The sequence below is a fragment of the Podarcis erhardii genome (genome assembly GCF_964252035.2).
Source record: "Podarcis erhardii genome assembly, chromosome: 6".
NCBI lineage: Eukaryota > Metazoa > Chordata > Lepidosauria > Squamata > Lacertidae > Podarcis > Podarcis erhardii.
This window is the reverse complement of record NC_138510.1, coordinates 81,773,150-81,789,041: the sequence shown is the minus strand read 5'-3', so window position 1 is coordinate 81,789,041 and position 15,892 is coordinate 81,773,150. Positions and strand designations below refer to the sequence as shown.

Here is a 15,892-nt window from a genome sequence, read left to right as displayed (position 1 = left end):
ATGCAGCCAAGCCACCTATTTTAAATTTACTCTTTTTATCTTTTAAAATGTGGCATTAAGAACTCATCGTTGTTTTATGCATTCAGCATATTTTTGGAAATAGGATCCAAATAAATTTGAACGTCAAACTATTAACCTTGTTTTTTTCTTGCTTATGGCCACAGCCACACCATTGAGTTCTAGCATTCTTATACAACAGCCACGTTTCCCACCAATAATCCTGGGAACTACCATTTGTTAAGGGTGCTGAAAATTGCAGTTCTGTGAGGAGCTCTCCTAACAATTCTAGGCACCCTTAGCAAGCCATGACTGTAAAGTGGTGTAAGAATGCTTTAAAGATATGGTGTAGATGTGACTTTGGGCTAAGCAGCGGGGCAGCAAGTAGAGACTCTGAATGTCTCTGGTTTGCACTTTCAAAATTTGGCATCTGCCTTGCACCTGTGGCTTAAAAGTAAAATACATGATCATCATCTTTTATACATGTGTTATCCCTGTTCCTGAATGTAAAAAAGCAGAATGTAAATGACAAGGCTATATACTAGAACCTTCTCCCTGGGAAATATTTTGTTTTAATGTGAGATATTATTCAAACACTCATTCCCACACAAGCAGACTGAAATCACACAGATAGTCATTTGGGGATGATGACTGTGTAGCTTGGTTTTCATTTATTAATACCTCTCCAGTTATGCTTAATAAAATACTAAGGCTGGAATACTATATCCACTTCTAAGTCGGGCTTAATTTTCAGTAAACATACATAGGATTGCACTGTTAGGCTGCAATCCTATACAAAGTTATATGGGAGTCAATGGGACTTGCTATAGATAAGCTTTCTCAGAGGGTAACTAATGAAAACAATCAACTCACATATTTGGTTCTCGCTCCTATCAACTGTTTTTACTTGGGGGGGGGGCGGGGACAGAGGAAAGAAATGGCAAGACAATAGAAGAGGCAGGCAGCAAATGCAAGAGTTCAGCATAACCTCTCATCAATGTAAATATACCTGATAGAGCCAGGGGCAATTCCTGAGTTCTCCAAACAATTGCCAGGAGAGCCTGCCAAGAAGACAGATGTTGCTGCTACTAGAAAACATGGTATTTTGGCTCCTGATCACCACTTCAAAAACAGAGGCGGCATTGCTGCGTGGGAGGTCAATCAGATACTGCTGAAGGAAGATCAGTCTCCCCTCTCTGGCTGCTCTCTGGGCTTTCTGGGACAAAGATACCACTTAAATGCAAGTGTATGTGAGGGGGTGAAGCAGGGAGACACCACGCTAAAGTAAGAGTGGAAACAGAAGCCTGAATCTAGCCCATGTTCAAAATCAAAATTTGTAGCCACAAACTGTGGGAAGAACTTTGGCAGCAGATGTCTTCTTCTGGTCCTCCCTACCTGCAGTAGCTGAGCTTGATCATCTCCCTCTGCTATGCTAGTTCTCTACTTGCAGGGAGTTTGTGTGGAATCATTCAAAAACAGCATCCCCTTCCGCTACATAGTTGTACATTCTAGTCTGCCCACTCATTCTGATAAGATTTATGACATTTCAATTTAAGAGTTGAGGAAGCCAGGCCTAAAGCTTAAGGGAGCTGGGCCTCAGCAGGCATAGGCAGTATGATGTTATTACTAGTTATTTAATAAAGACAATTTTATTTTAGTGATTCCTCTTTATCAGGCCTAGAGCATAGGAGCTAACTCCTAGGGGCCAAGGTCCCATCAGTCCCCCACCCAATAAAATATCTGAGGTATTCCCCGTCCCCAAGTTGATGGGTATTGCCACTCAGATGGTGTGCATGCACCACATCATGTAAGCAGGGCTTACTTGGGCCCCCAATATTTTATTTTATTCAAGTTGGCACCCCTGGCCTAGGGCTATCACCTGGCTGGCACACACTCTTCCAGCTGCAATGCCCTCAGCAACCTCACCCTGATACCTACCCCGACTTAGGGTGGCAGGGTTGCCTAGCAATGGCAGGCAGCCATTTTTATTTCATAGAATGATCAGGTCCTCTGGGATATTTGTGGGGAATTAAAAGCAATTGTTTGCCTCTGCTACCCTCAGGTAAACTGATGACCTACTGTTTTAGGAAAGGCCCCCTCATGGGGCACTTTCCCACCTCAAATCTCCTCAGACCAACTCCGCCTAGTGTGATCGTTAAACAATGCACTTCCATAGACACAGAAATAAGTAACTTAAGAGACAAGCTACACAGAATCCATTCCACAACTGGAATACTGCACAACACAATACATTATCAACCAGCCTTCACCTACCTGGTAATCTCCTTATGTTTTGTACTACAACTTCCATGAGCCTGAGTCATGTGCTGAATGAGGCTGATGGGAGTTGTGGTTCAAAACATCAGGAGGGCATTAGGTTAGCAAAGGATGTTATAAACAATGTATTCAAGGTATGGGAGAAAATTGTGGCTAATTCATTGCCCTCATTCCCCACCCTTCCTCTTTGCAAATCCCACACCATTAATTTTGTTCCTGAAGCCACTTCCAAGGAAGTTGTTGTTCCTACTACAGCCTGCATCAAATTCAGCATGCAGTGGACCATGGGAGTACAATAAACTCAGTCAAATCCAAGGCAGAAAGAGAAACTTCCTGTATAGCAAGTCAATCATATACTAACTGTAGTTTCAGAAACATATGTTCCCAGGATGACATCAATCCACATTGTCAGATATAATAATATAGCAAACTCTAACATTGCTTTGGATAGCTGGGAGTCAAATTTGTGTCAAAGACTCAAGTGAAGTTTGAGTATGTTATATATCAAATCACAATCATCAGCAAAACCCATACCCCCAATTCTGTTTTTCCAGGGTATAATTAAAAGATAGAATAGAGAATAGCAAAGTGAGTGCAATACACTAGCAATGTAGTACCAGGAGAAGTTTACTCTGATTAGCATCTGATTTAACTTCCAGCTGTACACAGAAATAATGAGCAGTGGATTTCTTTTACTTATTTAGCTGCAGAGACTATGCTATGCACAAGGCTCAGGGCAAGGCACACATATTCACATTACAACCAGAGATAAAATGAGATGCCTTCTTAGAACGGAGGGTTCACAGCATCAATTGTCAGCTTGAATTTATTTGCTCAGATTCCATCTCATCTTAGGGGCTAGGGACAGTAGTGCTCACAATTTTCTGGATCAGAGCAAAACTCTTGTTTATCCAGGAGCTCCTCGATGAAGACTCTTCCTCTTTGACTTTAATTCTGGGGGTAGCACCAAGCACATGGAGGCCTGCTTCACATGTAACACCTATCTATGGTTTGCTGGGAGTGAGCCTCCAGCTTATGCATTTTCCTCTTGCTCACCCTACTCTTTGCCCATGTGCCAGTTCAATTACTTATTTCTTAAATTATTCCCCGAACTGTGCTTCAGATCATCCCATTAGTGCAGGAGTGCATTTAGCCCATGGTTCAATTTTCCTTCTAGACACCTTCTGAGGGCCACATGCCAGCAGCAGACAGTGCCAGAGACAGAAGTGGGCAAAGCAACCAATGAAAATTTTACCTTTGAATACATAAAGCCCTATTTACTCTCCCTTCCAGGCAAACAAGAAGCATAATCAGAAGTCAAAGAGACATTCCAGTCAGGGGTAAAGCAGGGGTGCTAAGGGGTATGATCTGGAGAGATTTCCAGATAAGAGATACCTGTGCTCAGTCCCAGAACTGAAGTTCTTCACCCCTGTGTTGGTGCAAAAGTCTGAAGAGATTTTTTAAAATGTGCTTAACTGAACACACTTAGAAACTCTAAAATCCAGATAAGATAGCATTTCCACTCACAGGAAAGATTCCAAGCTCGTTAAAACAGATCTGCTTGAAAACTATATTCAGACTTTTATGCTAATCAGCATGAAGATCTGAAGTGTACCCCAGGGATAATTGGGGGTAGGGCTTTATATGTGCCACCCTGCTCCCAGGTAAATGCCTGAACACAACTATAGCCTGCCATTCCATCCACACTAGTTATAGTTTCATTTGCCAACTTTCAAATCAAGTAACTAGCTGAAATTAAGCAAGCAAAGGAGAAACAGTGTTAGATCTGAACTAGGAGAATACAGGTATGATGCTTCACCTTCCACTAAATTCAATGGGCACACATGAGCCCCCACGAGGGCATGTGTCGACAGTCCCTTCACCCCTGAGGAAGACAGGCTGGGAAGAAGAATGCTTTTGTACCCAATTGACTAGGATGTGGTTTGTGCTTGGTTTTGGTTTGAGGTGCCCACTACAACCTCTTCTGTTTGCAAATGGGCTCATGGGACCAAAAAAGTCTGGTGACCCTTTACCTACACACACAAGCTCTCTTGAACTAATAAACATGCCCATAAGGTTAAGCGACCTGATCTGGAGGATCACATAGGTCAGCTAAGAGGATGACTGACATCAGCGTGTCATGTAAATACCGGGTTTGAACTGTTCTATGGTGTTGCCCAGCTACTTCATTTCAGCCTGAAATGGAAAGCCGGGAGGGAGCAGAGAGAAAATAACAATACAGTAAAACCACATTTATAAGACTTCGTTAATATTTATCCCGATTCACTCTGAATCTAGAAGAAATACAAGTTTTAAAGTGTGTTGGATTATTATAATTGCTTTGAAGTTATTGAACTAAGCCTGGAAAAAATATTGTTTATGTATTTCAGAGATTTCCTCTATTAAGTGGTACTGCTATTAACTTATATCTGACATACAATGTTCTACTCTATCCTATATGTCCAGAAGAAATTGTTCTCCAATATATTAGAAGGTAGAATTGTTCTCTTGAAGTATCACACTTAAAATGCAACCAGGTTTTTTGGGTTTTTTTGCAGCACAATCTCCACGCCGCCACTCATCAAAATAGTTTCACTGCAAGCTGATGTTGGTTGTAATGGGCTGCAGTCATAGAGTTCATCTGTTTCAAAGTATGGAAACAATTTGGAAGTCTCAGCCTACTTCTCTATAAACAGAATGTCACCATATCCAAGTTCAAGGAGGCCTTGATCTAGCAAAACATATAAATGCACGATCCTCTTCTGAATCTTGTGAATGGCTTCACTGATATTGAAGGGGTTTTTTCATGTAGTGCTGGCCCATGACTGCAGGATGTCTTAGGTGAACATCCCTAAAACAGCTACTGAAACTGCCCACCTCTTGCCTTGGTTCCCATTACCTGCTTGCAGTCTAACAACATCTGGCAGGCACACCTTTGGCTACCCCGAGTTCTGTCTGAAAGACTATCATAGGACAGTCTTCTTTCTGAAGTTTGGTAGCTCCTTTCAGTGATGACCCGCTCAAAACTGAGAGACTTCCAAGTAGAAACAATTCTGCTGTCTTTCTCATAGTGCCTGCCTGAAGTTCCCTTGTCTCACCAGTTACCTCAGATGACCCAGAAAGCTGTCTGAAGACAAACGCCGGCTCTCTCAGCCTGAAAGCGAGATGAGCGCCGCACCTCATAGTCATCTTTGACTGGATTTAACCATCCAGGGGTCCTTTACCTTTTACCTTTATCTCAGTAGGTGATCGTACAATGAACAGAATGCATAACACATAAACAAACAAACTAGTTCAGGAATTAGTATTTTATTATATTGTAAATCACTTTAGGATGCCTGCTGGGAAGTGATTCATAAATGAAATAAATCATAGTAGTGATAAATTAGTATTAATTTAGTTATTATTTGCAGACTAGCTAAACTGGAATTAATAGAAGTTCTGCAAAAGCACACAACCTGAAATGCTTAAATATTTCACATTTGAATTCAGTGCTAGTCCTACTTAGAATAAACCCACTGAAATTAATGAGCCAAAGTTAGTCATGTCTAGTAACTTCAATGTGTCTACTTGGAGTAGGACTAGCACTGGATACAACCCCTAACTTTAAACAAAAATGTAAGTTAGAAAATATGAAATAGAACTGAAACAATTTTGCTACAAAAAACCTCCTTGAGCATTCTCTTTGAAATATTTATCTTGCAACATTAACAAATATTTATTATTGCTATTTTATTTGATTCCATATTGATGTTGGATGTCTGCAATCTGGCAAATGATGTGTGTACTTGGTAGCTGACATACAGTGGTATTCACCATTTGATAGTACTTGATAGTTGGCATGTCAAAATTAATTAGTATTCTTAAGACAAGACATGCAAAGGTATTAGCATCTGATAACATTTGCTATTTAGTATTTGAAAAATGACATGCAATAGTATTTTATTTCTGACAATATGAGATTTACATGTGATGCCTGCAAAAATCAAAGAAATCCGGAGAATTCAAGTTCCTCTCACTGGAGGTACAGCCAGCCTCATTTTTGTTTTTCCAACTCTTATTAAACACTTATTTGTTTCCTCAGGCCTCTGGCATGAATTCAGCCAATAAAGCTTTATTGTTCACTTACTGCTTTGAAATTAACCTCTGCTGCATATTTATTTATTGCATGTTTTAAGCCTATATTTATACATACAGTGGAACCTCATGTTACGGACGGGATCCGTTCCGGAGGCCCGTCTGTAACATGGAACTGACGCAAGCTGAAGTACTGCATCTGCACATGCGGCACAATTTAACACTTCTGCGCATGCACAAGCAGCAAAACCTGTAAGTAATCCGTTCCAGCATTTTCGGGTTGCCGCGGGACGCAACCTGAAGTGGACACAACATGAGGTATGAGTGTATGTTTTTATAGTTTTATTTTGTATGGTTTTATATTTTGTACATTGTCCTGTGAATTTTGGGTTAAAAGCTGTTTAGAAATAAATAATAATAATATTCACGTTTTTATGGTCATATACAGAATTTAAATTTTGACAAAATCTGGGTGACAAAACTTAAATGTTTTGCCGAATTCTGAATCTTATCCAATATTTATTTGATACGCAAAATTAAAGAATCATAAACTGGACGAATTGGAAATTCAAAGCCTTTTCCTACATTGTAGTGTGTCAGACCGCAAAGAAGCTTTCACAAAGAATGTTACCAAATTTAAGAGAATTTCAATTTTATGTTTCTACATCAGTGCGTTGCATTTCAGCGCATTCTAAAATATTTGAGACGTTTGTTGCTCACTCACTTCCCCTTCTAATTCCAAACATTTTAATTAAAATCTCATTTTTTTTCAGTCTCTCCTCTCAAAACTTGCTCTTCTTCTCTTTCATTATTTTTCCTTTCTTTTTGGGATGTCAGATCAACTTCATGAAAGGTGTCAGGCTGTCATTTTACAGAATCCTAAAACATTACTGTTCATTGTAGGCTCTCTACAGATGTTTGTGAAACTGGTGGTAGAAATTTGCTATCTACTGTAAACTCAATGCTATGTTTAATATTTTTGTGGAGACTGTATTAAATTTTATTTAATGATAATAATAACAATAAATGAAAGGTGTCACGGCTACCATGGAAGTAACCATCATCATGTGCTCTTACAGCCCACAAAGAGAATGAAAAATGCAAGGTAGGAACTTGTGCAGGCCTTAAATAAAGAAAATGCCAGAGAATGTCAAAACAGGAAAAGCAACCGTTGGAAGTGATCAGGTTGAAGAGTAATCTGGCTAGCAGTAAAGATAAGGTCATGGGTCCAGATGACAGCATCTGGCTGGAAGGCTAGCACTTTCCTTTACTATACCAAGGAGATGGGCTGTTTTCAGAGACAGTCCCATCTGTAGGTCGCACGAAACAGCTAACACTGCAGCTGACACACTAACACCTCGCGACATACTGTTTGGAAAGCTCTGCCTTAGGAGTTAGAACTGAGCAGTCTTAAGACCAATTTAAGACCAATTTACACATGCAGCACAAATAGTGCTTACATATTAATACTTCGGGACGCGGGTGGCGCTGTGGGTTAAATCACAGAGCCTAGGACTTGCTGATCAGAAGGTTGGCAGTTCGAAGCCCCGCAATGGGGTGAGCTCCCTTGCTCTGTCCCTGCTCCTGCCAACCTAGCAGTTCAAAAGCACATCAAAGTGCAAGTAGATAAATAGGTACCACTCCGGCGGGAAAGTAAACGGCATTTATGTGTGCTGCTCTGGTTCGCCAGAAGCGGCTTTGTCATGCTGGCCACATGACCCGGAAGCTGTACGCCGGCTCCCTCGGCCAATAAAGCGAGATAAGTGCCGCAACCCCAGAGTCGGCCACGACTGGACCTAATGGTCAGGGGTCCCTTTACCTTTACCTATTAATACTTCAGGAGTAAGAATGCCTTTCTTCTGTCACTTACATTTTCAGTACATGCTGGGATTATGCAACTCGTCTCATCCCATACATCCAAGTGGGCTTTTGGCTTGGTTTCCTTGAACAGCAGGTCCTGTTACCACACAGCAACCACTTTTGAAAGTCTGGGGGGACTTTCAAAAAGCAGTTTATGAGATGGCATGGGCTCTGCTGTTTAAAAAGGGCAAGTCAAAAATTCCTCTAGAGATGTCGCAGTTTTGGGGAGCACCTACAATAACTGCACCCGCCAGTGGGCCCCTAAACTGCAGGCGCATATGGCGCACCAAGTGAAAATGCACCCAACAGCCCTCTGACATATGACGCATGCAAGCAAGCCAAACTATTTTTGTTATCTGAATGCCATATCACTTAAAAAATAATGAAAATCTTCCAGTACCCAAAGGAGACCTGCTCCATTCTCAATTCCAGTGCTGCCCTTTAGTCACAAACAAACAACCTTTGTTTGAAGGTTCTGTCCAGATTCCACAGGTGGCGGCAACATCATGGCACTTGTCGCCTTCTGGAACCAGTCATGGCTTTGGGCAGGTCTTAGGCCCCACTGAAAGCCACCTTTGAAACTGCATATTTTTCCCAAGCAACGCTCAATATGGGATGGGGCTCTGCTGTTCAAAGCAAAATCCAGGACTTTGGGAAGGCCTAAAGCGTCTCTTTTGAAGGAAGGCTTAGTTTTCTCCCTTGGTTGTTATACTATTCATTACCTGCTTTCTATCTCTAGTATAACTCAAGAGGTAGATGGCAACTACTGTGAAGAGAAAGCCCCCAATACATGGAATGTCATGTTCTAAAACAATCAGAAGCCATTCTTATGTGAATCACTTGCATTTTCTTTAATATAAATTCCACAAATTTTTATCGAGCCATTCCACACCCCACCGATGGGGGGTAATGAAAGCAGCATTTTTTTTTGTTAGCATTCTTTTAAAAACAAAAAACAAATCCTTCACTTTTTCCCAAATAGGGTGTATTTTGCTAATCTCCCTTTTTTAACATAAACATCCCAAAAGAAACTGGATCATTGGGTAAAGGGGGATTTTTTTTTATTATGTCTAGCGCATATACCCTAAGGAGACATCTCGTTCCCATGTAACGCAGACCGCCGTTTCAGTCCCAGCGGATTTCACTTGATATCAGAAGTAGTTCGCCGCCGTAATGAAAACGACACACTTGCAGCGGCAATACCTCTTAAGCAGCCATGTAGTGATCAAAGGGAATAGCAGAGCAGCATCTGTTAGGTTGGAGAACTGCTTCTCGTCACTGAATGTGCCAAGCTGTCAAAGCTGCCTGTGACCTATCACAGCTACTTGTAACACTGCCACCCTACTTGAGTTGCCGTCAAAGCCAAACAAGGCTCAACACACACACACACACACACACACACACACACACACACAATATTGGCAGAGGGAACTTTTTTGAACTACTCTTTTATCTGCAAAGGTGTATTGTGGAGGGCGGGCAGGGACTAGGAAACCGAAAAGCAAAGACACATCTTTCTTCCTTCGCTTCTTAACTGCAATCTTTTTCATGTCATTTAAGAGAGAGAGAGAGTAGGAAATTGTACCAGTCCCCCAGGCTATGAACAAAAAGAGCTATATCGCAGCCAAACACTTTTCACAGAACTAACACCACACATTCAAGGTAGGTCTGCCTACCATGTTTCCACCACCTAAAAAGTCAAGTATGTTTCCACCCACCACCACCAACACACACAGAAGCACTTTATCTCTCAATATTCCAGAGGGTAGTATCTACTATAGACATTAATGTATAACTCTGGTTTAGAAGCTTAATTGTGCACACAATGCAAAATTTCTGAAAAATTGAAGAGTGCCATGTATTCTATTTTTAATCCCCATAAATCTTGCAAGAGTAGAGATGTCACAGGTGAACAACTGGAGTCTGAGCTGTTGTTGCTTGAGAGGCAGACATGATGGGTATGGCTAAAACACCAATGCAACTCATCTGTTCTATGTCTGTTACCAGCACTCATTAAATGTGCAACCTAGCAATATGCTAAAAGTTTCTCCCACATTTCTGTCTGCTTTTCTCTGTCAATCATAGAATTGTAAAGATGGAAAGGACCCCAAGGGTGATCCAAACCTGCATTGTCATTCATGCAATGAATTGGGGGGGGTCTCCTTTGTTAATTTTCAAATGCAGAGAAAATGATCAAAGGGAAGTGAAATTCTCCTGGTTGTTGTTTTTTTAAGGAGGTCACATTGACCTTATTTTTAAGGTGGTTGAGAGTGAGTGTTCTTTCTTTCATTTTACAAATCATCTCAGCAGCAGTCTGCAATCCGCAGCCTCCCTGGGTGACCACACTTAAAGCCCAAGAAAAGAAATCATGAGATCATTCCTCCCATGGGGATATTTCAGATCAACAAGACTAAGCTGTCAAGGAAAGCTACAAAGTTCATTGGAAAGGAAAACGACAACAACAACAGCAACAAGAAGCCACCCTTGACCACCTGCTAGTGGAGAAGACAAACCTCTACACCCAGCAAATTCTAAAGAAATTCTAAAGCGCCCTAAGAATAAAACCAATAATGCAAATCCTGTTCTTCGGGGGGGGGGGGGGGCTTTTCAGAAACTGGAGGACAGCTTTCAGCAAAGTACTAGTGCAACCAGCCCATGGTTCAGCAACAGAAGAAGATGCACCACAGCACTGCAGGTTTTCACTTAATGAAAAATGCATGTCAGTGTATTTAGATCTGTGTTGTTACACCGTATTTAAAGTAATACAACTAATAATACAGTGATGCTAACAGCTATACCATCTCTTTCTTGGAATAAAGCCCATTTTATTTCAGTGGAACTGGCTCTGGGGAATGGCTTCAGACACTCTATACAATTGCCAGTGGGATTTGTATCCCCCTGCTTGCAGGAACACTGCCAGGTTCAAGAGCCCTGAGCAGGGTGTTAGTAGCAGGGTGTGGCGCTGACCTGACCTCATTGGCCCACACCGCTGCTGCATGACAAAACAGAGAAGAGGGAATACAAGGTGGCAGTGAGTTTGGCATGGTGGACTCATGGTAGGAGCACCAGACTGGGTCTGCTGGTACCTTTGCAGTGCTCCAACCTCTCCTCTTGCCATGGTTTCTTCCTTCCTGGCTACTCACTTGGCAACCACACTCTACACTGGAGCTGGTTTCACCTGCCATGTTTCCAACTCACATCCTCTAGGCTGCATTTCCAAAATGTCAGCCAGCCACCTAAACAGCTATTACTGGGATCTCAGTAACAGCGCAACCATTTTGCTGCGAGATCACTGTGTGCGGCCATCCCAGGTTCAGCCCAGTGTCGAGGGGGCGTGGACAACCAGGGTGCCTCATTTGGGCCTCCCTGAGAGCTGGGCAGCCAGACCCAAGTCCATGCCTAATGGCACTGCTGTGTGTTAATACCACTTGTGGTACCATGAGAAGACACAATGTGAGAGCACAACTACAATGTGATGCAGATTTATGATTAGGATCTCTCAGTTTCTTAAAAATAATAATAACAGCAGTAGCCTAGAGCAGTGGGCAAATCAGATTGGGGTGTGTTTATTATTTAATCCTTTCCCATGTACAATTTTCCCAAAGCTCCACAAAGCTGCTGTTTGACATCTGGGATAAAACTTACAGGCAACAATACTGAAATCTGTGTAATATGCGTAAATTCCATGCTAATGTGCAGTTTTCTCTTTGCACATTATACAAAAAGGTGTGTGCTTCTGTGCAATATCAAAAATGAGTAGCCAGGATCAAATCTTCCGGCTCCTATTTTGGCATTTAGGAATTTTACAACTTCAGTCTGGCTCTTCATTATTTTTATTTCACAAACTATGCAATGCCATTGCTTCCTCCAGATACATCTAGTTTTCAGCTGCATTTCTCTATGCATCCCCCTTTGCAAAAACTCAACACCTTAGCCGTTAGAAACATTTTCTTCCTTCCTAGGTTGAGCAAATCTAGATGCCCTAGGTAGTGCTTCAATAGTATAGGAATATTTTGAGCTATATGTCATAAGAGCAATGGTGCCTTAACGATGTATTACATTAATACATCATCAGGGTTGAGGCATTCTTATGAAATATTAGTTTAATGCATCTTAGGAATGCTGTTGGTTTGACAACATATTACTCAAATACATAGCAACACCTAGAAAGATCAAGATAAGTTTTGTATTTTTTTCTTTTCAACTTAAATTTTGGTGTGTCTTTTTTAACATTTAAAAATAAAGTGTTTGTTCATGAAAGGGGGGGGGAGATTTAATAAATATTTAATGTTGGCCCAAAACATTATTTGCAACAAAAATAGTAATTGCAAAATGTTTAATCTAACTTTATGAAGTGAGGACATCACCAAGTACCCTTGACATAAGATTCTACACTACTCTTTGAAACCATTTGTATTATTGTATTCTCAAGCATAGTTTCACCTGGCACTTGGATCTCTTGTGTCTGTAAATCAAATGAAAAAGCTACATTGATAATGATGCTCATTTCAGGCTCTTTCCTGTACCTCATATTAACATTCACAAGTTAGCTGGATATCAAAAATAATTTAGATTCCATTCTCCCCCCTAAGGAGATCGGAGCAATATACAATAACAGCAGTTAAAAAATAAACCAAAACCCTCTATCTATCTATCTATCTATCTATCTATCTATTCATACCTTGCCCACCTGGCTGGGTTTCCCCAGCCACTCTGGGTAGCTCCCAACAAAATTATAAATAAATAAATCTAAAAAGGATAAAACAGCAGACATTAAAAACTTCCCTAAATAGGGCTGCCTTCAGATGTCTTCTAAAAGTCAGATAGTTGTTTATTTCCTTGACATCTGATAGGAAGGCATTCCACAGGGTGGGAGCCACTACCGAGAAGGCCCTCTACAGACTATATATATATTTATGAGAGCTGAGGAGTTCCAAGGGATGTACTGCTGGCTATCTTTTCTCTGAATGATAGGGCACTGGAGATGTAAGGTTGTATATTAACAGATTGAAAAGCAGGGTGTGAGCAAGCCTGCTGTCATGTCACCTGTAAGATTATACTGCCGGTTCTCCCAGTTTCTGTAGCTAGAAAGCAGTTGTGTCAGTTTCCCCATCACCTGAAGCAGCAAAATGTCTTGGGCTGACCCTAGTTGCCACACAATCTACCAAGCACGCCTCTCAGGGGCCACCCTTGCAGGTGAATGAACCATTCGGAGGATCAACCACAGCCAAAGTAAGAAACAAGAACATTCCTTTTGTCAAATTCTGGATTCTAATCAGGCAATTCTAATCTTCACTCAAACCGTAACAACAGACCCGTTTTCAATACTGAGACAGCAAGGCTTTCATCACTACGCTAAGCGCACTGTGAAGCCACCTCTATAAACGTTAAGATAGCGTGATGCTTTCAAGGCCATGCCTTTTTCAAATTTTGCAAAACATTTTCAGAGTCTCAAAAACAACATCTCAACATCTAGCAACAAAATTGTTTCCCTTTTGTCTGTTCTCGGCCTTCCTTCCTGCTAGCACTTGTATCCTCTGCTTGTTTATGGGTTGTTTTCTGCAACACGCTGGTTTTCTGCGAAAACTGCCATGTTTTCTGTGTAGATGTCGGAAGGGGAACATCACTGTTATCAGTAAGCCAAAAGTTCCTTCTATCTCCATCTGTGCTTGTTTGGCAGACCAGTCAGGAAACTGAAAGTTAACATAATAGGCTGCTCAGAAGGACCAGGGAGCCACTCAGATGCTATGCACCACAAAACTAATTATTGGCAAACAATAGTCTCTCAGCGAAAGCCCTGAGTCTGAACCCTGATAACACGGATATTTTTAGGAGCTAAATGACAAGTTCGTAAAGAAAGTAGGAAATGATTGAAAGGGCAAGGAGGGTGGGGAAGGGTGTGAGAGAAAAAATATTATGGTGTCTAAGCTGTCCACTACAAAGCCAATTATAGCAATTTAAATCTGAAAATGTAGAATGTAAGAAGTGTACGTTAGAAACTCAAACCATTCAGTGGGTCCCTCCATGTGTACATGGGTGGTGCTGTGGTCTAGACCACTGAGCCTCTTGGGCTTGCCCATTGGAAGGTTGGCGGTTCAAATCCCTCTCTCACTTACCCTACTTGAACTCCCATATTGCCTTATATCTAACAAGTATCTCCTTATATAACAGGTGACCTCCCTGGGCCTAGAAGTGTAACTTATGTATCACTCAGTGGCAAATATGTTGAGCAAGGTGTTCAAGGAGGTGGTGGTGGGCCAGCTTCAGGCATACTTGGAGGAAACTGATTACATGGATCCATCTGAGACTGGTCTCAGGCCCGGCCATGACACTGAAACCACCACCATGGTTGCCCTGATTGGTAACGCTTGTCAGAAACAAGATAGGGGAGTATGACCATGATCCTTTAACAGCTTCTGATACTGTTAAATGTGGAATCCTTCTCCTCCTCCTCCTCCTCATTATTATTATTAATCACCACATGGATCAGTGATTTTCTCCATTTCTCATGAAACCTCATGGCAAAGGGCATTTGTGCTGGTATGGAGAAAATTGCCCAGGTTGCATGGTATGTCACTACACAACAAATACGTCATCATGAAGCATCACCACCCACATGGAACTATATAAAAATGGGCTCCAGTTGGCAGCCATAATGTGCAAGTATGTACGTCCTAGATCAGGGATAGCCAATGCAAAGTCTTCCAGATGCTTTGGACTCCAACTTCCATCATTGCCAAACATCAGCTATACTGATTGAGTCTGACAGGATTTGTAGTCCCAAACATGTTGACTGCCCTTGTCCTAGCTGCTTTAAGCTTGTGTAAAACATGAAGGAAGTGTGGGATGTATCATCCCTGAAGCAGTCAAGTACAATATTTTCCTGTTGCCTAGAGTGGACACACAGGGGAATGTGGCTCCAGACAGGGAGGACTTCCTGTCAAAGCTGCTCTGGAGTCTCCTCCCCTTGTGTGTGGCCAGGTAGATGGGCATGACCCTAGCTGACCATGTAAAAGCTGACTATGTAACTGTAACCACAAGATAAAGCCTGCCTTCAGATTACTGCTGTGAACTGAATGTAAGTAAAACTTTACTCTTACTTTTAAAGAAGACTGTCGTGTTATTATTATTTTAAGGAGGAAATAAAAGGAAAACTTACCAGGAACAATCCAGACTGGACAAGCCAGACTGGGTTGATTAATTTAAATGATTCTAACGAATCATCAACTTGCTTCCAACAAGCTGCAAGGAATGTGCTCTGCTGCTTGCTCACTAATGTGAGTGAGGAGGAATAATATTTAATCAATAGATCCTACCTTCCTCAACATTCCCACAGAAAGCTGCACTTCAAGAGAGGTTGCATTTAGGGAGCAGGATCATCCCAAATATTTGGCAGGAAGAAGCAGTTCACCTCAGACAGCATGTTTTGGAATACCACTAAAAGGCAGCAAAATGTCAATTATTTAGTTTAAATACTCTGACCACCATCGGGATAGTCTGTCTTGGGCATCAAATGTTTTGGGACATCACTATTAGGAAGGTGTTTTTATAATGCATGCTATTGGAGATATGCTGATATTATCAAATGAATGAAATCTCCTCTAAACAAAAAAAATTAATCTGCTGAGAAACAGCAGTCAATACAAAAGTCTTTAAAAAGCTGATCAAAAGTTTCACAGTG

The 15,892-nt window shown here is 41.4% G+C and overlaps 1 long non-coding RNA gene across 10 annotated transcripts in view; it reads right to left on the bottom strand.

The window, feature by feature from the left end:
- LOC309343988 overlaps nt 1–15,892 on the bottom strand; it is a 127,454-nt gene that overhangs the window by 80,819 nt on the left and 30,743 nt on the right. The window lies entirely within an intron of this gene.